Source organism: Bufo gargarizans, chromosome 6 (genome assembly GCF_014858855.1).
Source record: "Bufo gargarizans isolate SCDJY-AF-19 chromosome 6, ASM1485885v1, whole genome shotgun sequence".
Classification (NCBI taxonomy): domain Eukaryota; kingdom Metazoa; phylum Chordata; class Amphibia; order Anura; family Bufonidae; genus Bufo; species Bufo gargarizans.
Genome location: NC_058085.1, coordinates 75,358,871 through 75,383,971, shown reverse-complemented (window position 1 = coordinate 75,383,971; position 25,101 = coordinate 75,358,871). Strand labels below are relative to the sequence as shown.

Here is a 25,101-nt window from a genome sequence, read left to right as displayed (position 1 = left end):
CATTACTGCTTCAGCCGTATCTAGAAGAGAGAAATCACTTATCAGTTGTTTCAATCTAACACCTGACGTATCTTTCTTTTCACCCTCCACTGCACAGTTAAAGTCCCCCACTAACATACACAGCATTCTCCCTACCAAAAACACCCCCAATTTACTCAATAGATCCAGTCGCTCTTCTTTTTTTGTTGATCCATACACATTAATGACTTTAATTCTCCATTTTTTAAATTTTACCACCACCATCAAGCATCTCCCAGGCTCCACCACCGTATATGACTCCACACTCATACCTTTATTATTTAACAAAATGCCCACACCCACATTCCTATTCCCACTCGCCCCCGACCACACAGACTCGCCATAGGGCCACTCATCCGCACTTAAAGCTGTCGTTATCCCGCATTCCTGCAGGCAAATAATATCAGAGCCTTGATTCTTTACAAAATCAAGCGGCATCTGCATATGTCTTTTTTCTCGGCCTAGGATTCAGAGGGCAGTCTCTGACCACATGGCCCAACTTCCCACACACATTACACAGAGCCGGGTTCTCACAGGAGCCGGCAAGATGCCCCTCCTGATTGCACCTAGAGCATACCAAATTTGTAGCTCTGCATTCTTCCATAGTATGGCCGTATACCTTGCATTTCCGGCAAAAACACGGAGCCCCTTGAAAAAACAATAATCCTCTGTCCCTTCCAATAGAAAAGGACTCAGGTGGGTAGCACATTCCGCCAGCACATGAAACATCACCTTTAAATTTAACAAAGTATTTATGCTTCCCGGTCCACAGAAACTCGGAATTTAGAATCTTATGGGAGTACCTGACTACTTCACAAAACCTACTCAAAAAGAGTGTGATAAGATCCACCGGCACATAGGGACTGTACATGTATACCACCAAGGGCACATCATCATTATACAATAATGTGAAAATCAGCCCATCCAACTCCGGATTATTCTCCTGACTTCGCAACATCATATGTAGGTTGTGGCATGCCTGAGAGCTCGTCAATACCAGGGTATAGCGACCCCTTCTTGGGTCTTGTAAGCATAAGATATCCCCACGGCTTACATGTAACAACTTGAACAGTACCTGATGAACAAGGTGCTTCATCGTGAAGAGATCCTTCTTTCCTTCCTCCACATCAATGCCAAAGCCGTTCCGGACCCGGAAATCTCCGTCCCCTGCCGAGCGTATAATGACGCCCATTTTCCAGCCGTCCGCCGTCCGTCGTCCGCCGTCCGTCGTCCGTCCAAAGATCGCCCTCTCAAGCCTCAGCCTTGGCTGCGTCAGGACAAGCAATGATCGCAGCCAAAAGGCTGAGAAGCGATAACCATAAAAGGGTTCGCCCTACAGGCCGATGGTCCTCAATGCAGAACACTTGTGAAGGCGATAGGCTACAGGCCCCAGATGCAGAGAGAGACAGTCCGGGAGGCTTCTTTCTCTCACAAACCAGGGAAAACGTGCGTCCTACGCTCTGAAATCAACAGCATGCTTCCACTTCGTGTTTTTTGGATCTGCATAGCTCCACTTTTGGTCACGCCTTTTCTTCGCACGAAATTCGTGGTACAAAAGCGCGCCAAGCAGAATGACCTATAAGAAGTCAATGGAGAGTAGTGAGAGGAAAAAAAAAAAAAAAAGGTATCTATGCATTGTTGATTGTGATGTCACGGCCCCATTGTTGAGTGTTCCATCAGGGCCCTTGTGATGTCATCCAGTGACCTGACCTTACTTGACCTCTGACCTGACAGGCCTCTTGTGACACGTGCAGTGTTCCGTCCATTGGCCAGACAAGGTAGGTCCAGCTGTTGATGATACATAGGAAGTGCTGGACTACATTTTAGCCTAAAAGTCATCTAGTTTAATAGATCCACAAGAGGGAGACACAGGCAAACAAACTTTACTTATTTAATAAAGAAATAGGAAAACAAAATTGGTTACATCAAGCAAACTTGCTACAAAAGGGTCAATTCAAAGGAACAACTCAGCAGACTGCCCAGGTGTGCACAACAGGCCCAAATCCAAACAGAGGTGCACGGAGTGGAGGTCCAAAAACTGCATTCAGGTGATATCTAAACACTTCATTCAGGTGATAAGCCAATTAACACAACAATTAAGCCATCAATCTTAATTGGATTTGGGCTGTGAGGAGAGGTGACTGGCTGGCTGCGTTGCTTGGTGCTGGAACAAACCCACACACAGGTGATGCAATTAAGAGATTGACAGGCTAGATGCAGCAGCACCAGGGATGCAGAAAGCAGCACAGCAAAACCCTCACAGAGGAAGGAGAAGCTGAAGTGCAGGACTCCTGAGGCAGGGCACAGCAACTTTCCACTTGCTTGCTGGAGGGATCCTTGAAATCAATCACTCAATTTCATTCTGTTTTTTCATACTGGAATAGAAAGGGTGCACCGGTCCTGGAGGTACTGCAATACTAGGTCAATGCGTGAAGTGGACAGAGCAAGCTCTTTTTCCATCTCCCTGTTCGAAAAATCCATTTAATATATGGTCCCCAGATAGGGGACGTATCAAATATTAAACTGATAAGAACAGATTTTTTTTTATTACGTTGATAGCGTCAGAAGACGCCAAACATATTTGCAATATAACAATGTATGTTGTGCGCTTCATCATCCGGTCAACCCGTATTTTTTAATTTTTATTCTCATTTCTCATTTTTTTGAAAAAAATAAAATTTACACACAAAACAAACCAGACGTACAACATACAAAAAACATAGAACCACATTTTCTTTATACTTAAACTTTCTTTCTTTTCCTCCAAAGGCATAATAATAAACAGTCTTGCAAAGCCTGATATTCCTCCATAGAGGTATCGATTTTTTCTTCCAAAACTTTTTGTAGCCAAGGATGTACATGATAATTCGATCTGAAAACCTCTGGTTCTTTTACATAATTTGCTATGACAATATCTCGTGCCTTGACTCTCTCTTCTGCGGTATATTCTGTATCCAAACATTTCCTTTGCCTTTTAAATTCCGCAGTTTTCATGACTTTTTCTAATGTTACCAACTTTTTTCCCTCGTCTTCAGAGGTTGACATATCTAGCCCCATTTCCTTTAGAACTTTTTCCTTTTCTCCTTGGCTGGTTCCCTCTTGACTGGATCCTTCTTGGTTGGTTTCTTTACCCTTCTTCTCTTTTTCTTCCTTCTTTGCTTTTTCTTTCTCTTTTCCTTCTGTATTATGCTCTTCTTTCTTCTTCTGACAGTTTCGGACAAGATGACCACTTTCTTTGCAGAGGAAACACAACCTAGGAGTTTTACACTCTCCAGGGCCGTGATCTCCTCTTCCACATAATACACATAACTCCTTTTCACAAGCTTCTTTTCTGTGTCCGTGCATCTTACATCTGGTGCAAAAACTCAACATTCCATTATAAAATAAATCCCCATTCACACGTCCAATTTTAAATCTCGCATCTGGTAAAATATATTTTCCTGTTCCTTTTTCTGCTTCTTTTAAGGAAACTTTAAACCTCCACTTGGAAGTCCAATAACTAGGGATGAGCGAACTCGAACTGTATAGTTCGGGTTCGTACCGAATTTTGGGGTGTCCGTGACACGGACCCGAACCCGGACATTTTCGTAAAAGTCCGGGTTCGGGTTCGGTGTTCGTCGCTTTCTTGGCGCTTTTGTGACGCTTTCTTGGCGCTTTTTGAAAGGCTGCAAAGCAGCCAATCAACAAGCGTCATACTACTTGCCCCAAGAGGCCGTCACAGCCATGCCTACTATTGGCATGGCTGTGATTGGCCAGAGCACCATGTGACCCAGCCTCTATTTAAGCTGGAGTCACATAGCGCCGCCCGTCACTCTGCTCTGATTAGCGTAGGGAGAGGTTGCGGATGCGACAGTAGGGCGAGATTAGGCAGATTAACTCCTCCAAAGGACTTCACTTGATTAATCGATCGATCTGCAGCTGTGCATCATTGAGCTGCTGATAATTCAAATGCTCACTCACTGTTTTTAGGCTGCCCAGACCGTTTGTCAGTCACTTTTTCTGGGTGATCGGCGGCCATTTTGTGTCTTGTGCGGGCTGCGCCAAGTGCATCCAAGCTGCGACCAAGTGCATTTAACCCTCAATGGTGTGGTTGTTTTTTGGCTAAAGCCTACATCAGGGTGAAGCTGTCACACCAAGTGCATTTAACCAGCAATAGTCTGTTCATTTTTTGGCCATATACTAAATCAGGGGCAAGCTGCGCCTGTCACCAAGTGCATTTAACCCTCAATGGTGTGGTTGTTTTTTGGCTAAAGCCTACATCAGGGTGAAGCTGTCACACCAAGTGCATTTAACCAGCAATAGTCTGTTCATTTTTTGGCCATATACTAAATCAGGGGCAAGCTGCGCCTGTCACCAAGTGCATTTAACCCTCAATGGTGTGGTTGTTTTTTGGCTAAAGCCTACATCAGGGTGAAGCTGTCACACCAAGTGCATTTAACCAGCAATAGTCTGTTCATTTTTTGGCCATATACTACATCAGGGGCAAGCTGCGCCCGTCACCAAGTGCATTTAACCCTCAGTAGTGTGGTTGGTCAAGCTGTGACACCAAGTGCATTTAACCAGCAATAGTCTGTTCATTTTTTGGCCATATACTACATCAGGGGCAAGCTGCGCCCGTCACCAAGTGCATTTAACCAGCAATAGTGTGGTTATTTTTTGGCCATATCCCAGTCTAATTCTGTCACTAAATCCATACCGGTCACCCAGCGCCTAAATACTAGGCCTCAAATTTATATCCCGCTAAATCTCTCGTTACCGCTGTCCTGTTGTGGCTGGGAAAGTTATTTAGTGTCCGTCAAAGCAAATTTTTTGTTCTGGGTTGAAGTACAATTCCCAATTTAGCAATTTCATAATTTAGTGGTTCCTGCTATATCAGAGCTATTTGAAATCTATCCCTAAAAGGGTATATAATATTCAAGGTGCACATAGGGTCATTCAGAATAACTTCACACACACGCTTCTGTGCATTTCCAAGTCTAATTCTGTCACTAAATCCATACCGGTCACCCAGCGCCTAAATACTAGGCCTCAAATTTATATCCCGCTAAATCTCTCGTTACCGCTGTCCTGTTGTAGCTGGGAAAGTTATTTAGTGTCCGTCAAAGCACATTTTTTGTTCTGGGTTGAAGTACAATTCCCAATTTAGCAATTTCATAATTTAGTGGTTCCTGCTATATCAGAGCTATTTGAAATCTATCCCTAAAAGGGTATATAATATTCAAGGTGCACATAGGGTCATTCAGAATAACTTCACACACACGCTACTGTGCATTTCCAAGTCTAATTCTGTCACTAAATCCATACCGGTCACCCAGCGCCTAAATACTAGGCCTCAAATTTATATCCCGCTAAATCTCTCGTTACCGCTGTCCTGTTGTAGCTGGGAAAGTTATTTAGTGTCCGTCAAAGCACATTTTTTGTTCTGGGTTGAAGTACAATTCCCAATTTAGCAATTTCATAATTTAGTGGTTCCTGCTATATCAGAGCTATTTGAAATCTATCCCTAAAAGGGTATATAATATTCAAGGTGCACATAGGGTCATTCAGAATAACTTCACACACACGCTTCTGTGCATTTCCAAGTCTAATTCTGTCACTAAATCCATACCGGTCACCCAGCGCCTAAATACTAGGCCTCAAATTTATATCCCGCTAAATCTCTCGTTACCGCTGTCCTGTTGTAGCTGGGAAAGTTATTTAGTGTCCGTCAAAGCACATTTTTTGTTCTGGGTTGAAGTACAATTCCCAATTTAGCAATTTCATAATTTAGTGGTTTCTGCTATATCAGAGCTATTTGAAATCTATCCCTAAAAGGGTATATAATATTCAAGGTGCACATAGGGTCATTCAGAATAACTTCACACACACGCTTCTGTGCATTTCCAAGTCTAATTCTGTCACTAAATCCATACCGGTCACCCAGCGCCTAAATACTAGGCCTCAAATTTATATCCCGCTAAATCTCTCGTTACCGCTGTCCTGTTGTAGCTGGGAAAGTTATTTAGTGTCCGTCAAAGCACATTTTTTGTTCTGGGTTGAAGTACAATTCCCAATTTAGCAATTTCATAATTTAGTGGTTCCTGCTATATCAGAGCTATTTGAAATCTATCCCTAAAAGGGTATATAATATTCAAGGTGCACATAGGGTCATTCAGAATAACTTCACACACACGCTTCTGTGCATTTCCAAGTCTAATTCTGTCACTAAATCCATACCGGTCACCCAGCGCCTAAATACTAGGCCTCAAATTTATATCCCGCTAAATCTCTCGTTACCGCTGTCCTGTTGTAGCTGGGAAAGTTATTTAGTGTCCGTCAAAGCACATTTTTTGTTCTGGGTTGAAGTACAATTCCCAATTTAGCAATTTCATAATTTAGTGGTTCCTGCTATATCAGAGCTATTTGAAATCTATCCCTAAAAGGGTATATAATATTCAAGGTGCACATAGGGTCATTCAGAATAACTTCACACACACGCTTCTGTGCATTTCCAAGTCTAATTCTGTCACTAAATCCATACCGGTCACCCAGCGCCTAAATACTAGGCCTCAAATTTATATCCCGCTAAATCTCTCGTTACCGCTGTCCTGTTGTGGCTGGGAAAGTTATTTAGTGTCCGTCAAAGCACATTTTTTGTTCTGGGTTGAAGTACAATTCCCAATTTAGCAATTTCATAATTTAGTGGTTCCTGCTATATCAGAGCTATTTGAAATCTATCCCTAAAAGGGTATATAATATTAAAGGTGCACATAGGGTCATTCAGAATAACTTCACACACACGCTTCTGTGCATTTCCAAGTCTAATTCTGTCACTAAATCCATACCGGTCACCCAGCGCCTAAATACTAGGCCTCAAATTTATATTCCGCTGAATTTGAATACAATACATTGGGCCAAATAATATATTTGTTGTTGTGGTGAACCATAACAATGAGAAAAACATCTAGTAAGGGACGCGGACGTGGACATGGTCGTGGTGGTGTTAGTGGACCCTCTGGTGCTGGGAGAGGACGTGGCCGTTCTGCCACATCCACACGTCCTAGTGTACCAACTACCTCAGGTCCCAGTAGCCGCCAGAATTTACAGCGATATATGGTGGGGCCCAATGCCGTTCTAAGGATGGTAAGGCCTGAGCAGGTACAGGCATTAGTCAATTGGGTGGCCGACAGTGGATCCAGCACGTTCACATTATCTCCCACCCAGTCTTCTGCAGAAAGCGCACAGATGGCGCCTGAAAACCAACCCCATCAGTCTGTCACATCACCCCCATGTATACCAGGGAAACTGTCTCAGCCTCAAGTTATGCAGCAGTCTCTTATGCTGTTTGAAGACTCCGCTGGCAGGGTTTCCCAAGGGCATCCACCTAGCCCTTCCCCAGCGGTGAAAGACATAGAATGCACTGACGCACAACCACTTATGTTTCCTGATGATGAGGACATGGGAATACCACCTCAGCATGTCTCTGATGATGACGAAACACAGGTGCCAACTGCTGCGTCTTTCTGCAGTGTGCAGACTGAACAGGAGGTCAGGGATCAAGACTGGGTGGAAGACGATGCAGGGGACGATGAGGTCCTAGACCCCACATGGAATGAAGGTCGTGCCACTGACTTTCACAGTTCGGAGGAAGAGGCAGTGGTGAGACCGAGCCAACAGCGTAGCAAAAGAGGGAGCAGTGGGCAAAAGCAGAACACCCGCCGCCAAGAGACTCCGCCTGCTACTGACCGCCGCCATCTGGGACCGAGCACCCCAAAGGCAGCTTCAAGGAGTTCCCTGGCATGGCACTTCTTCAAACAATGTGCTGACGACAAGACCCGAGTGGTTTGCACGCTGTGCCATCAGAGCCTGAAGCGAGGCATTAACGTTCTGAACCTGAGCACAACCTGCATGACCAGGCACCTGCATGCAAAGCATGAACTGCAGTGGAGTAAACACCTTAAAACCAAGGAAGTCACTCAGGCTCCCCCTGCTACCTCTTCTGCTGCTGCCGCCTCGGCCTATTCTGCTGCTGCCGCCTCGGCCTCTTCCTCCGCCTCTGGAGGAACGTTGGCACCTGCCGCCCAGCAAACAGGGGATGTACCACCAACACCACCACCACCTCCGTCACCAAGCGTCTCAACCATGTCACACGCCAGCGTTCAGCTCTCCATCTCACAAACATTTGATAGAAAGCGTAAATTCCCACCTAGCCACCCTCGATCCCTGGCCCTGAATGCCAGCATTTCTAAACTACTGGCCTATGAAATGCTGTCATTTAGGCTGGTGGACACAGACAGCTTCAAACAGCTCATGTCGCTTGCTGTCCCACAGTATGTTGTTCCCAGCCGGCACTACTTCTCCAAGAGAGCCGTGCCTTCCCTGCACAACCAAGTATCCGATAAAATCAAGTGTGCACTGTGCAACGCCATCTGTAGCAAGGTCCACCTAACCACAGATACGTGGACCAGTAAGCACGGCCAGGGACGCTATATCTCCCTAACTGCACACTGGGTAAATGTAGTGGCAGCTGGGCCCCAGGCGGAGAGCTGTTTGGCGCACGTCCTTCCGCCGCCAAGGATCGCAGGGCAACATTCTTTGCCTCCTGTTGCCACCTCCTCCTTCTCGGCTTCCTCCTCCTCTTCTTCCACCTGCTCATCCAGTCAGCCACACACCTTCACCACCAACTTCAGCACAGCCCGGGGTAAACGTCAGCAGGCCATTCTGAAACTCATATGTTTGGGGGACAGGCCCCACACCGCACAGGAGTTGTGGCGGGGTATTGAACAACAGACCGACGAGTGGTTGCTGCCGGTGAGCCTCAAGCCCGGCCTGGTGGTGTGTGATAATGGGCGAAATCTCGTTGCAGCTCTGGGACTAGCCAATTTGACGCACATCCCTTGCTTGGCGCATGTGCTGAATTTGGTGGTGCAGAAGTTCATTCACAACTACCCCGACATGTCAGAGCTGCTGCATAAAGTGCGGGCCGTCTGTTCGCGCTTCCGGCGTTCACATCCTGCTGCTGCTCGCCTGTCTGCGCTACAGCGTAACTTCGGCCTTCCCGCTCACCGCCTCATATGCGACGTGCCCACCAGGTGGAACTCCACCTTGCACATGCTGGACAGACTGTGCGAGCAGCAGCAGGCCATAGTGGAGTTTCAGCTGCAGCACGCACGGGTCAGTCGCACTACAGAACAGCACCACTTCACCACCAATGACTGGGCCTCCATGCGAGACCTGTGTGCCCTGTTGCGCTGTTTCGAGTACTCCACCAACATGGCCAGTGGCGATGACACCGTTATCAGCGTTACAATACCACTTCTATGTCTCCTTGAGAAAACACTTAGGGCGATGATGGAAGAGGAGGTGGCCCAGGAGGAGGAGGAGGAGGAGGAGGAAGAGGGGTCATTTTTAGCACTTTCAGGCCAGTCTCTTCGAAGTGACTCAGAGGGAGGTTTTTGGCAACAGCAGAGGCCAGGTACAAATGTGGCCAGCCAGGGCCCACTACTGGAGGACGAGGAGGACGAGGATGAGGAGGAGGTGGAGGAGGATGAGGATGAAGCATGGTCACAGCGGGGTGGCACCCAACGCAGCTCGGGTCCATCACTGGTGCGTGGCTGGGGGGAAAGGCAGGACGATGACGATACGCCTCCCACAGAGGACAGCTTGTCCTTACCCCTGGGCAGCCTGGCACACATGAGCGACTACATGCTGCAGTGCCTGCGCAACGACAGCAGAGTTGCCCACATTTTAACCTGTGCGGACTACTGGGTTGCCACCCTGCTGGATCCACGCTACAAAGACAATGTGCCCACCTTACTTCCTGCACTGGAGCGTGATAGGAAGATGCGCGAGTACAAGCGCACGTTGGTAGACGCGCTACTGAGAGCATTCCCAAATGTCACAGGGGAACAAGTGGAAGCCCAAGGCCAAGGCAGAGGAGGAGCAAGAGGTCGCCAAGGCAGCTGTGTCACGGCCAGCTCCTCTGAGGGCAGGGTTAGCATGGCAGAGATGTGGAAAACTTTTGTCAACACGCCACAGCTAACTGCACCACCACCTGATACGCAACGTGTTAGCAGGAGGCAACATTTCACTAACATGGTGGAACAGTACGTGTGCACACCCCTCCACGTACTGACTGATGGTTCGGCCCCATTCAACTTCTGGGTCTCTAAATTGTCCACGTGGCCAGAGCTAGCCTTTTATGCCTTGGAGGTGCTGGCCTGCCCGGCAGCCAGCGTTTTGTCTGAACGTGTATTCAGCACGGCAGGGGGCGTCATTACAGACAAACGCAGCCGCCTGTCTACAGCCAATGTGGACAAGCTGACGTTCATAAAAATGAACCAGGCATGGATCCCACAGGACCTGTCCGTCCCTTGTCCAGATTAGACATTAACTACCTCCCCATAACCATATATTATTGGACTCCAGGGCACTTCCTCATTCAATCCTATTTTTAGTTTCATTTTACCATTATATTGCGAGGCTACCCAAAGTTGAATGAACCTCTCCTCTGCCTGTGTGCTAGGCCTAAATATATGCCAATGGACTGTTGCAGTGGTGGGTGACGTGAAGCCTCATTCTCTGCTATGACATGCAGACTGATTCTCTGCTGACATGAAGCCAGATTGTCTGTTACGGGACCTCTCTCCTCTGCCTGTGTGCTAGGCCTAAATACAGACGTGGACAAAATTGTTGGTACCCTTTGGTCAATGAAAGAAAAAGTCACAATGGTCACAGAAATAACTTTAATCTGACAAAAGTAATAATAAATTAAAATTCTATAAATGTTAACCAATGAAAGTCAGACATTGTTTTTCAACCATGCTTCAACAGAATTATGTAAAAAAATAAACTCATGAAACAGGCATGGACAAAAATGATGGTACCCCTAGAAAACACAGAACATAATGTGACCAAAGGGACATGTTAATTCAAGGTGTGTCCACTAATTAGCATCACAGGTGTCTACAACCTTGTAATCAGCCATTGGGCCTATATATATGGCTCCAGGTAATCACTGTGTTGTTTGGTGATATGGTGTGTACCACACTCGACATGGACCAGAGGAAGCAAAGGAAAGAGCTGTCTCAAGAGATCAGAAAGAAAATTATAGACAAGCATGTTAAAGGTAAAGGCTATAAGACCATCTCCAAGCAACTAGATGTTCCTGTGAGTACAGTTGCACATATTATTCATAAGTTTAAGATCCATGGGACTGTAGCCAACCTCCCTGGACGTGGCCGCAGGAGGAAAATTGATGACAAATCTAAGAGACGGATAATCCGAATGGTAACAAAAGAGCCTAGAAAGACTTCTAAAGAGATTCAAGGTGAACTTCATGCTCAAGGAACATCAGTGTCAGATCGCACCATCCGTCGTTGTTTGAGCCAAAGTGGACTACATGGGAGACGACCAAGGAGGACACCATTGTTGAAAACGAATCATAAAAAAGCAAGACTGGAATATGCCAAACTACATGTTGACAAGCCACAAAGCTTCTGGGAGAATGTCCTGTGGACAGATGAGACAAAAATCGAAGTTTTTGCCAAGGCACATCAGCTGTATGTTCACAGACGAAAAAATGAAGCATATCAAGAAAAGAACACTGTCCCTACTGTGAAACATGGAGGAGGCTCTGTTATGTTCTGGGGCTGCTTTGCTGCGTCTGGCACAGGGTGTCTTGAATCTGTGCAGGGTACAATGAAATCTCAAGACTATCAAGGAATTCTAGAGAGAAATGTACTAGCCAGTGTCAGAAAGCTTGGTCTCAGTCGCAGGTCATGGGTCTTGCAACAGGACAATGACCCAAAACACACCGCTAAAAACACCCAAGAATGGCTAAGAGGAAAAAATTGGACTATTCTAAAGTGGCCTTCTATGAGCCCTGACCTCAATCCTATTGAGCATCTTTGGAAGGAGCTGAAACATGCAGTCTGGAAAAGGCACCCTTCAAACCGGACACAACTGGAGCAGTTTGCTCATGAGGAGTGGGCCAAAATACCTGCTGAGAGGTGCAGATGTCTCATTGACAGTTACAGGAAGCGTTTGATTGCAGTGATTGCCTCAAAAGGTTGCGCAACAAAATATTAAGTTAGGGGTACCATCATTTTTGTCCATGCCTGTTTCATGAGTTTATTTTTTTACATAATTCTGTTGAAGCATGGTTGAAAAACAATGTCTGACTTTCATTGGTTAACATTTATAGAATTTTAATTTATTATTACTTTTGTCAGATTAAAGTTATTTCTGTGACCATTGTGACTTTTTCTTTCATTGACCAAAGGGTACCAACAATTTTGTCCACGTCTGTATATGCCAATGGACTGTTGCAGTGGTGGCTGACGTGAAGCCTCATTCTCTGCTATGACATGCAGACTAATTCTCTGCTGACATGAAGCCAGATTGTCTGTTACGGGACCTCTCTCCTCTGCCTGTGTGCTAGGCCTAAATATATGCCAATGGATTGTTGCAGTGGTGGCTGACGTGAAGCCTGATTCTCTGCTATGACATGCAGACTGATTCTCTGCTGACATGAAGCCAGATTGTCTGTTACGGGACCTCTCTCCTCTGCCTGGGTGCTAGGCCTAAATATATGCCAATGGACTGTTGCAGTGGTGGCTGACGTGAAGCCTGATTCTCTGCTATGACATGCAGACTGATTCTCTGCTGACATGAAGCCAGATCCTCTGTTACGGGACCTCTCTCCTCTGCCTGGGTGCTGGGCCTAAATTTATGACAATGGACTGTTGCAGTGGTGGCTGACGTGAAGCCTGATTCTCTGCTATGACATGAAGACTGATTCTCTGCTGACATGAAGCCAGATTGTCTGTTACGGGACCTCTCTCCTCTGCCTGGGTGCCGGGGCCTAAATATCTGAGAATGGACTGTTCCAGTGGTGGGTGACGGGAAGCCAGATTCTCTGCTATGGAACCTCTCTCCAATTGATTTTGGTTAATTTTTATTTATTTAATTTTTATTTTAATTAATTTCCCTATCCACATTTGTTTGCAGGGGATTTACCTACATGTTGCTGCCTTTTGCAGCCCTCTAGCCCTTTCCTGGGCTGTTTTACAGCCGTTTTAGTGCCGAAAAGTTCGGGTCCCCATTGACTTCAATGGGGTTCGGGTTCGGATCCCGAACCCGAACATTTCCGGGATGTTCGGCCGAACTTCTCGAACCCGAACATCCAGGTGTTCGCTCAACTCTACCAATAACCGTAGTGGTTATAGACCTTCCCCAAAGAGACTATTTGATCACACGAGTTATTCAAAAAACCAATAATCTTGTCTTCCTCAATATATGGGGAGTACATCTTTACAACAATAATCTTTACATTGCTCTGGAAGTGAGGGATAAGGCTTACCCCTACTAACCTTGCATCAGTCTTTACTTCTTCCCATCTCCATAGGAAACTTGTATACAGCTCATCACTATGCAAAACGACGTCGTAACATCCTCTTTTCGGATAGTCCATCATAGCGAGCACATCGTCTTTCCCAATTTTCAGGATTTCTCCCAATAGAATTGTTGCAATAAAGGCGAGATCTTTCTTCTCCCTTTCTTTTTCTTCTATAAAGATACGGACCGCATTTCGTACTCTGGCATAATCCGGGACTGCCTCTGAGTCCTTCGGTCCCTTGGATGTAACCTCCATTTCCTCCTCCATGGTTTGCAGAAAAACCTCCACCACTCCGTAGAGCAGCTAGGTGATTGCTTCCCATTGCCTGGGGACTAGGCCGACTGCCCAATAGCAGCAGGAAGGTGAAGTCCAGGCTATGAACCCGAACGATCCCCCCAGGCCGAGCAGCCGGGTACCCCAAGCACCTTTGGCCAAGACCAAGGCAGCACCTCTCGATACTACACTTGATCTTAGCCAAACGGCCGAGAAGCGATAACCCGCTCGGCCTCGACAACGGGGCCGCTGTTCGCAAACGCAGAGCACTTCTCAAGGCAACAGTCTACAGGCCTCAGCCCCAAACACAGTCCGGGAGGCTTCTTTCTCACACAAACCAGGGAAAACGTGCGTCCTACGCGCTGGAATCACCAGCATGCTCTATTTCGTGTTTTTCGTATCTGCATAGCTCCGCCCACAACTTCTGGTCACGCCTTTTCGTCACACGCAATTCCTGGTGCCAAAGAACGCCAAGCAGAAACACGGATAAGGAGTGAATGGAGAGTAGTGTGAAGAAAAAAAAAAAAAAAAAAGTCTGTATGCATTGTTGATTGTGATGTCACGGCCCCATTGTTGAGTGATCCGTCAAGGCCCTTGTGATGTCATCCACTGACCTGACCTTACTTGACCTCTGACCTGACAGGCCTGTTGTGACACGTGCAGTGTTCCGTCTATCGGCCAGACATGGTAGGTCCAGCTGTTGCTGATACATAGGAAGTGCTGGACTACATTTTAGCCTACAAGTCATCCAGTTTAATAGATCCACAAGAGGGAGACACAGGCAAACAAACTTTACTTATTTCAAAAAGAACTATGAAAGCAAAATTGGTTACATCAAGCAAACTTGCTTCAAAAGGGTCAATTCAAAGGAACAACTCAGCAGACTGCCCAGGTGTGCACAACAGGCCCAAATCAAAACAGAGGTGCACAGAGTGGAGGGAGGTCCAAAAACTGCATTCAGGTGATATCCAAACACTTCATTCAGATGATAAGCCAATTAACACAACAATTAAGCCATCAATCTTAATTGGATTTGGGCTGTGAGGAGAGGTGACTGGCTGGCTGCGTTGCTTGGTGCTGGAACAAACCCACACACAGGTGATGCAATTAAGAGATTGACAGGCTAGATGCAGCAGCACCAGGTATGCAGAAAGCAGCACAGCAAAACCCTCACAGAGGAAGGAGAAGGTGAAGTGCAGGACTCCTGAGGCAGGGCACAGCAACTTTCCACTTGATTGCTGGAAGGATCCTTGAAATCCATCACTCAATTTCATTCTGTTTTTTCATACTGGAATAGAAAGGGTGCACCGGTCCTGGAGGTACTGCAATACCAGGTCAATGCATGGAGTGGACAGAGCAAGCTCTTTTTCCATCTCCCTGTTCGAAAAATCCATTTAATATATGGTCCCCAGATAGGGGACGTATCAGATATTAAACTGATAAGAACAGATTTTTTTTTTAAGTTGATAACCCCAAAGGGGTATATTTATTAAGAACAATATTTACATAAGAGTAAATTCACAATAAAATTACATAAATAGGCTCATATCGATCATAAAATTCAAATTACTCATATAAAACAGACAAAAATAAATAACATTAAATAATTGACCCCCATTCTCTTAAAAACCACTTATTACACATAAAAGGAGCATGCTTTCTATCTATTAAATAATATTTGTACATCTCATCTAAAACCATTTTTAAAACACTCTCTTCCGAAATAAGATCATGTTTAAAACACAAGATGTTCCTGGCCATCCACAGAGCTGCCTTAACACGGTTAGTAATCTTCCATGCCATAGTCCTCTTGGTCCTTGATGGGCATTCCAGTTCACCATAAAACACACCGTCCATAGTTAAAACCGATAGTCCAGTGATTTTCTTCATTAGGGGAAACATTTTCAGCCAGATTTTTTGTGCAAAAAAGCAATACCAGAGCAAATGAAACACATCCTCTTTGTCTCTACACTCTCCTCTGGGACATTCGGCGGTGCCCGATAATCCTCTTCGGTGCTGGAATGCCCGGCATGGAAGACACTCATGTGCGCAGCTCCAGGCCAGGTCTTTCTGTGAATTAAAAAGATAATTAATACTCACATCTTTCCACATTCTTTTACATTTTGCGTCACTAAAGTTTCTTATAGGAGTAACCATTTTTTCGTCTTTAATTTCTTTTAATACTAATTTGCTATTTTTAAGTTCTTCCACCCTTTTTCCTTTTAAGGTTAAAAACGGCCATTATTTTTTCTAAAATTTTATAATAACTAGGCAGGTTAAAAGCATATGGGGAATTTAAAACCGTTGTAGACCAACTATTCCTACGCATAAAATAACCTGTGTTATAGCGGATAAAATAGGACCAGTAATTCTCTTTAAAAAGGGTATTAAAACATAAACTAAAATACTTTATTAAAAGAAAGGCTTTAATATCAGGGAAATCCTTACCACCCTTATTCTTAGGAAGCATAACCGTTTCTCTTCTCAGTTTCTCCATCCTGGATCCCCATAAAAAATTAAATTATACTTTATTAATTTTCTTTAAAAGGTGATCTGACGATGGAAAGACCATACTAAGATAGAGTAAAATCGGTAAAATTATAATTTTAACAACTAAAATTTTCCCTTCCAAAGTTAGCTTCCTAAGATACCACATACTTATTTTTTTGTTTTATTTTCTCAGTTACCGTATCCCAACTCTTCAATCCATCATTAGACTCATCGAAGGTAATTCCTAAAATCTGCACAGACTCAGACTCGGGAATAGAAATATCTCTTAAAATCATATCTCCAATATTTAAAATATTACTCTTATTAAAATTTATTTTGAAACCAGAGGAGCCACAAAAATATTCAATCAACTTGGAGGTTTTTTGGATCGACGGGGTGTCCCTACAGAGTACCGCAACGTCATCCATGTACCCCACTACTTTGGCCTCTAGTCCCCCCCCCGCCTGGCAGGGGGACTCCATGTATTTGTTTCTCCTGTCTTATTGAACATAAAAGAGGCTCAAGAGCACAAATAAAAAGTAGTGGGGACAAGGGACACCCCTGCTTCACTCCTGATTTTAAAAGAATATCCTGAGTCTTAAAACCATTAATTAAAATTTTACTTGTTCATTGATCATAAAAAGCTCTCAAGGATTGTAAAAAACCATCCGGAATACCCATTCTCTTTAAAACCTGAAAAAGATAAAAATGTGAAACACGGTCAAAAGCTTTTTCAAAGTCCAGAGATAAAATTGCTACGTTCCCTTTTCTGTCTTTAATATTATTAATAGCGTCTTTTAAAAGATTAACGTTATCCCAAATACTCCTCTCGGGCACCCCGCAGACTTGATTTAAGTGAATTATCTGATGTATTATTCCCAACAGTCTATTTGCGCAAATCTTTGCCATAATCTTATAATCACAATTCAGCAGGGTAATTGGCCTCCAGTTCTTTAAATGTGTTTTATCCCCTTTTTTATATAGTAATAATACCTCTCCCTTCTTCCAGGAGCCCAGGAGGATCTTTGACCTAAAAACTATTAAATAAGTCATCTTTTAAAACACCATAAAACGTAACATAAAATTCAATGGGTGAACCGTCTGGACCAGGGACTTTTTCCTTTTTAAAACTTTTTATTGTCTTTAAAACCTCTTGCTCTGTAATATCTTGTAATAAAAATCTTTCAGAGTCATGATCTAAAATATTATCAATCACCTTCAGTGAGTCTTTCATAAAATACTTATCAACTTTCTTCTCATTAAAAAGTTCTGAATAAAAATTAGATTCTTTATTTAAAATTCCTTCTATACTTTTCTCCTTCTCAAGCTCCTCGATCTGGGTAAGTTTCTCCTGTATCTTCTTAAAGAAGTATCTGGAGCAGGTCTCATCTTCCTCTAAATGTTTAATTCTAGAGTGGAAAATGATTTCCTTTCCCTTCTGCTCCAGACACTGTGTTATCTCTTTTTTTGTTTCAACAATTTCTTTCTCAATTTCTATACTCAGATCTCGGAGCTTGTACTGTGTCTGCAGACGGGTATTCAGTTTCTCGTAAAAATCTCTTTTTCCTGGGCCTTAGTCATACCCAGTCTATTAAAAAAGGTTTTTATTTTAACTTTCATTTCTTCCCACCATTTCGGAATAAATATTTGGGGGTGTTTTACCCATCTGCAGCACTTATAAAAGGCAATAAAATCAGATAAAACCTTGGGATCCTTTAAAAGGAATACATTTAATTTCCAAGTTTTCTTCTTTTTGCTTTTTGCAATTCTATACTTTAAAGGACAATAATTTGTGATCTGAAAAAATATTAGTTAAAAGCTCACAATTAAAAGGCAGTATCTGATAAGAACAGAAGATAAAATAGATTCTAGAGCTACAACTTGCGTTGCTCCACTGGTAGATTACTGTTACATTTTTTAAAAACATCAGTGAGTTTAAAATCTAAAACCAAGTTTTTTAACATAGAGGAAGTTTTGTCAACATTCCTACTCACTGCATTCGAGAACCGCCGCTCCCCTCTTAAAATACAATTAAAATCTCCTGCTAAAATCAAGGGTTCTAAATCATTGATAAAAAGGGGTAAAATTTCCAACATCTCTATTCTTTCCTTTTTATCAGGGGACCCGTAAAAATTTAAAAACTGCCATTTAATACCATCAATAAAAGCCTTAACTAATAAAATCCTCCCTGGTAAAATTTCATTCACGGACTCAATTAAAACATTTCCCTTAAATAAAATTGCAACACCTGCTGACTTGGATTCATTTGATCCGGACCACACTGAGGGTCCGGACTTCCAGTCTTCTTTATACCTTTTATAATTTCGCCTATGAGGTATACAACACTCCTGTAAAAAGAAGACTGTAGCCGTAAAAACAGATAAAAAATTAAAAAGTGCAACCCTTCTTGTTTTTGAATGTACACTTCTGGTGTTGAGGGAAATTCCGTTTAAAAAAGCCATGATAAAAAAATTTAAAAGGGAGGGGTGATTGTCCTCTTACCCAAGCACAGCCTCAGCAATCCTCCACAAAGCCAGAAATCTTGCTGTCGCTCCGATCGCCATATATTCCAGATCCATCGTACGCACCGTTTCCAGGGACTCGGCCGGAGAGGAGCTGCCTTCGCTCAGCTGACCCCCCTCATATATGGCAACCTGTACGGGACCCCACACTGTATTCACAGCCAGCGTCTCGGGTGTCGGAGCCACAGTGTCACTCCCCTCCCTTTCCGGGGCAGGGGTTTCGTCCAGTGCCGTTTCAGGGACGCACTGCTCTAAAGGGGGTTCTGTTTGCTCCCCATCCCCCCCCCCCAACAGGATGGGGGGAGTCTCATGTGGGTCAGGGGGATCAACGGCTGGTCCCCCAGCCGTATTCCTCCCGAGACCCGTTTGTACTGCACCTGCGTAATCTTTACGCTTTTTGGACACCGGTACTCCACCCACTTCCTCTGCACAGTCCCCAGGTTGCCCGGGAACCGAGTGCGGGCCAGGCGGATCAGCATCACTCGGTTGGCCCCCACTACCCATTTCTGGGGGGGGCTTGTCCGTCCGCTGATCACTGGACTTCCGCTTATTTTTACCGCGTCTCTGCTCTCTCGGTTCCCCTTCCTGGGGGGGTCTGCTGGTATCCATCTGTTCCGATTCCGCCTCCTGCTCCTCTCCTTGGGGGCCGGCTTGGTGGTCATCTCGTTTCTCTGCTTCCTCTGGCTGTGCTGGACGCCTCGGCCGTGCTCCGGGTTCCGCCTTCGGGCCAGCGTAGCTACTAGGACAATCACGGAAGAGATGCCCTATTAAACCACAAAAATGACATTTTTTCCCTGCACTACATTCACTGGCATCATGCTCTGAGCTTCCACAATTTCTACAGGTACTAAAACAATTCTCCGCGATATGACCATCATTTTTACATCTCCTGCAGTATGGTGGCATATTGGAAAAAAATATATCTCCCACCATATCTCCCAGTTTAAAACGTGCCGGAGGTAAAACAATCCCTATTGAAGAGTTTGGGTCACGGTAACATGTTACTTTGTATCTCCACTTTGAGGTCCATATCCCTGCTGAATTGATAATTTTCCCCATAAAAACAATTGTTTTAAAATAATTTGCTAAAAAGGATCTTACTACATGTTCATCTGCAAAGGGAGCAATACATTTTAATAACCACGATTTTGCTATCATCAATTTTATATAAAATTCTATACCATCCACTCTAGGGTCACTTAGTTTAAAAGGAAGGGCTACTACGAAATCCTTAAAAATACCTGTATCAGTAAAAGTGACATCATATACTCTACGTTTCGGGTAGTCTCGGATGGCAAGGATTTCCCTTTTCTGGATACCAAATACTTTGACTAAAACCACATTTACTAAATAATTTAAATCGTACTCCTCTTTTTTCCTTGATGTTATGTATAATCGCACAGAATTTTTAATTCGGGCATACTCTGGTATTGCACTTTCCTCTGCTCCTCTGGTTTCTCATCTTGGTTCTCCTTCTCTGGCTCTTTCTCCATCATCTCTGGCTCCATCTCTTTTATTTGCTCCATCTCCTCTGGTTTCTCTAGGTTCTTCTCCTCCAACAGGTCTCCCTCCTCCTCCTCCAACAGGTCTTCCTCCTTCTCCTCCTCGGGCAGGTCTTTCTCCTCCTCCGATAGGTCTTTCTCCTCCTCCTCCTCCAGGTCCTCCTCCTGGGTCATCTGCCATAGTTGTTGCTTTGGCGCTTTCTTCTACGTCTAAACGCAAAGAAAAAAGTGCTCCCCCAGCAGTCCAGAGACTACTAAGGGTAACGGGAATCGCAACTCGAGGCCCCCGAGACTAAGCCTCTCTCCCAATAGCAGCAGGGGGGTGAAGTCCAGGCAATGAACCTTGGACGATCCCCCCAGGCCGAGAGAGAGGGTACCCGAGAGCTACCTTCTGACAGCAGACCAAGTGCAGCACACAAGATTTTTTTTTTTTTTTTTTTTATAAACCATCAGGTTTGGTTAATATTAGCAACTAACAAGCTTTATAACCAAATCATCATATGGCTCTTTTTATTCAAAAAACATAACACAAAACTATCATATAACAAGCTTTCTCCATTTTTTTACTTTCCAAACCCCTTCCGCATCAAAACTATCCCCTTTTTTAAGTCCCACAAATAGCAAAGATACAATCTACTCAAAAACAACTTAACACATTCATCCACTCCCCATAACTCTCTCTTATAGACATATACATTCCTAGCATCTCATAATACTTCTTTCAGACACGTCATCACTAACCACAACACTCTACTCCTTTTTCTACCCGATAACCCAATCCCAAAGAGTACAAAAGCATATGTCAAAAAACTTATTCCAGTTAATTCCTTTATCAGTCTCCCTACTTTTTTAAACACTTCTTGGGCAAAATTGCAATTCCAAAATAAATGTAAAATACTTTCACATCCCCCACACCCTTGTCTCGGACAAAGCTCACTCCTCACCAAATCCCGTCTCTTCTGTACCTCCCTCACAGGCAACGCCCCTTGCATACTCAACCATACCATGTCTCTTTGCTTATTAGTCATTCCATCCATACTGACATTCTTCCATACATTTTTAGCTTCTAATGAAGACAGCAAATTAATATCAGTTACCATCTCATCCTTCTTACACACTTTCTTCTTGTCTTTCAAATCACTCACACTCAGACTCAACAACTCATTCTTCTTCACAAATCTCTCCATACCGCTGTACCAAAAAGGGCAAATAAAGGCCACTGGTTGCATCAAATTCCTTTCACACCATCCCAGTCTACAGAACAGCCAACCTACAGTATACCTCATCATGCATGCTACTTTACCATCACCATTCAATAACCTCAACACATTCACCAAAAAATTAATACATAAGTACAGCTCAATATTCGGAAAATGTAACCCACCATTCTCCCTACACATCATCACAGTCGTACGCCTAACTCTCTCCATTTTCACACCCCACAAAAACAAAAAAAGAACTCGATTAATTTTTCTCAACTCCATGCAGGTAGGAGGGAATACATTCCCGATATACAATAATAATGGTAAGATAACACATTTAATAATCAGTATTTTCCCCTGATATGTCAACTCCCGCAACTTCCAAAAATCCAATTTTCTTGCAATCTTGCTACTCACTTCGTCCCAATTTCCATGACCATTCAACTGCTCATCAAACATAATACCCAACACTTTAATGCTATCCACCACTTTCACACCCAAATCCGATACCTCACATCCACCCCCAAAACACTTTACCTCACATTTACTCCAATTCATTCTAAACGCTGAAGCACCACAAAACACATTCGTAATCAACTTAGCTCTTTGTAATTCCGCTCTATTCTCACTTATCACACATACATCATCCATATATCCAAACACTTTCACACTCTTGCCACCACTCCCAGGAACATTCACACCTCTAATAAACTTGTCTTTCCTCACCATACAAAGTAACGGCTCCATGGCACAAATGAAAATTGCCGGTGATAACGGGCATCCCTGCCTAACACCTGATTTAACCCTGACTCTGTCACTCTCAATCCCATTCACCAACATTCTGCTCCCTATTTCCTCATACAAACTCCTCACAGCTCTAACAAACCTACTCGGAAACCCCATCCTCTATAAAACTTTAAACAAAAACACATGAGATAGCCTATCGAAAGCTTTTTCGAAATCCAACGAGAAAATATTCACACTTCTATCCCTCTGCATACCATCCCATAAAACATCCCTCAACAGACTCAAATTACCAGAAATACTTCGCCCAGGCACACCACACACTTGCTCCTCTTTCACTATTTGACCAATCACTCCACTCATCCTCTTTGCTAACAATCTTGCATACCCCTTATAATCCACATTCAAAAGAGTGATTGGTCTCCAGTTACGCAAATCACTCTTAACACCTTTCTTGAAAATCAAAACAACTAACCCCTCACTCATGGACTCACTAATTTTACCCTCTTCCCACATATATTTATACAGTTCAACTAAGTCATTCCCTACCACATCCCAATATTTAGCATAGAATTCTACTGGAACTCCATCCCTACCTGGTGTCTTATTCCTAGCCATACTGTTAACTATATCCCTCACTTCCCCCACGGAAATCTCCTCCACTAAACTACCCCTATCCTCCATCCCTACCCTCCATCCCTACTTTCTCTTCCAAAGCACCTAGTACATTTTCCTCCAGACCCATATCCCTTGCCTTCTCTCTATACAACTCCTCATAAAAGTCCATCACTACTCTCTTGACTTCTTCACCACAAACCTCAACATCATTCATATCTTTCACCCTATCTAAATCCATCCTTGCATTCACCACTTTTTTAAAGAAAAATCTAGAACAACACTCATCCTTCTTCATTACATCCAGCTTGGCCTGAAACACAATTTGTTTCCCTCTATTACGCAATAATTCACTCATAATCTTTCTTTCCTCACACAACTGCTCATCCACATCATACCCTAACTCCCTCATTTCATGAAGAAAACCCAACCTCATATTACATCTCTCATATCTCTTTCTCTTCCTTGCAGCCCATCTATAACCCATCCCTTTAAAAAAAAAAAACACTTTCACTCTCTTTCACCCAATCCCACCACTCCAAAATACACTCAAAGTCTTTCTTTTTCCGACTCCACCCAGCATACATTTTTTCAAATTTCTCTCTTACCTCAACATCCTCCAACATACTTACATTCATTTTCCATACTCCTCTCCCATACTTCCTCTCACTCTCTATTTCAAAACTCACACCGCAAGAATTTGTGGTCCGAAAACCCCACTCGTACCTGTGAATAACATTTAACCACAAACCCTTTAGAAACAAACACATAATCCAATCGGGAATGTCTGCCTCCCCTATCCGCATGGTACGTAGCTGGTACTGGATCTATATTACATATTTTAACTACGTCACACAAAGTATTGTCAGTCATACTATGCATGAACATTTTGCTGGTAATATCTGTTTTACTACCTTGCAAATGACAGTTAATATCCCCCACCACAACACATGGAATCCTACCAGGCAGATACAAATTAATTTTCTCAAATAAATCTTTCCTAAGATTTTTCTCTGTAGGTGCATAGATATTAATAATCCTAAACAAAAATTCCTTAAATTTAACATAAACCATAAGACATCTACCCGGTTCTATTACCACATAACGATCTATAACAAAAAACGTATTTTTAAATAATACACCAACCCCATCATTCTTGTTGCATGGGGAGGTGGACCAAATGGACTCACCATGCTGCCATTCCGTTTTTAAAGGAACCTCCCCCAACCCACATTCCTGTAGGCAGAAAATGTCCCCTGATCTTGAGGCGATGTCCTCCAATATAGCGGCTCTTCTGGCTCTGTCCTTAAACACCCTCACATTGAGGGAGCACACCGAAAACCTATAAGGGACAAAAAACTAAAGAAAACAAACGATCACGTATTTGGAGGCATCTGCATCACTTCTGCCAGATTTTCTACCTCCTCTGCATTCAAATAAGGTGAAGAGTCCACGCTTCCTGGACTCAGCAACTCCCCAACTCCTTCCAATAGTGCAAAAGAGTTCTCAGTCCCTATATCAAAAGTTTCTATATGTGGTTGCCCACAAGGGGGAGTACCCTCCCCTGGAGATTCCGAAACATGAGCTCTTTTAGCTCTTTTTGCAGACGCCACCTGCCATCTGTCTTCCTTCCCACTCTCCTTACCGAACTGAAAGAGGCCTTCAGAGTCCTCTGGAATAACAGGCGAGTCCAAGAGAACCTGGGGGGGTGGGACTACCAATCCCTGTTGACTTCCCCCTGCTGCCTCCCTAGGCTCAGGTTCCACACACTGAATCTGCACCGGAGTCTCTACAGACAATTGGGCTCCTGGCGGCTGCCCCCCTTCCAAAGGGGCTCCAGACCCACCACTAGAGTCATCAAAGCTACCGTCTGGTCTGCTCGGCTTCCATCGTTTTTCCACTAGCCTTGTGGTTTTACGCAAGGCTTCAGCATATGAGCGACCAGGAATCGCGATCTTTGGACAGTCTCTACAAGCATGGCCTGTCTTACCACAGGCATCACATTTTCTAGATTTGACGCACTCTCCTGCTTCATGGCCAGGCTCACCGCAGTTACGGCAACATCTTCCCACAGTGCACTCACCTGCCACGTGCCCAAACTGAAAACATTGCCTGCAATACTTGGGCTGGCCCTCGTAGTACAGGAAGCCTCTATACTCACCAACCGAAAAGTTTGCTGGCGGGTGCTTGACACCACCAATGCCATCGGGTGAGGGAGACAGCCTGACCCAAAACCTGTGTTTACCTGTCGGCAAACCCCATCTGTCGAACAGTTTATGCGGACCTCTCACCGTTGTAGAAAACTGCAGGAGGAAAGCGCACACAAAGTCCATCGGTGTATAAGGATTGTAAAGGTT

The 25,101-nt window shown here is 44.1% G+C and overlaps 2 non-coding genes across 2 annotated transcripts; both read right to left on the bottom strand.

Moving 5' to 3' along the window:
• Window positions 1-2,402: 2,402 nt before the first annotated feature.
• On the bottom strand, window positions 2,403-2,599 carry LOC122942741. Its single transcript, XR_006390680.1, has one exon. It is a non-coding gene; the product is annotated as a U2 spliceosomal RNA (small nuclear RNA).
• A 12,367-nt stretch (window positions 2,600-14,966) lies between these two features.
• LOC122942826 lies at window positions 14,967-15,153 on the bottom strand. The gene has a single exon (XR_006390734.1). It is a non-coding gene; the product is annotated as a U2 spliceosomal RNA (small nuclear RNA).
• Window positions 15,154-25,101: the final 9,948 nt, after the last annotated feature.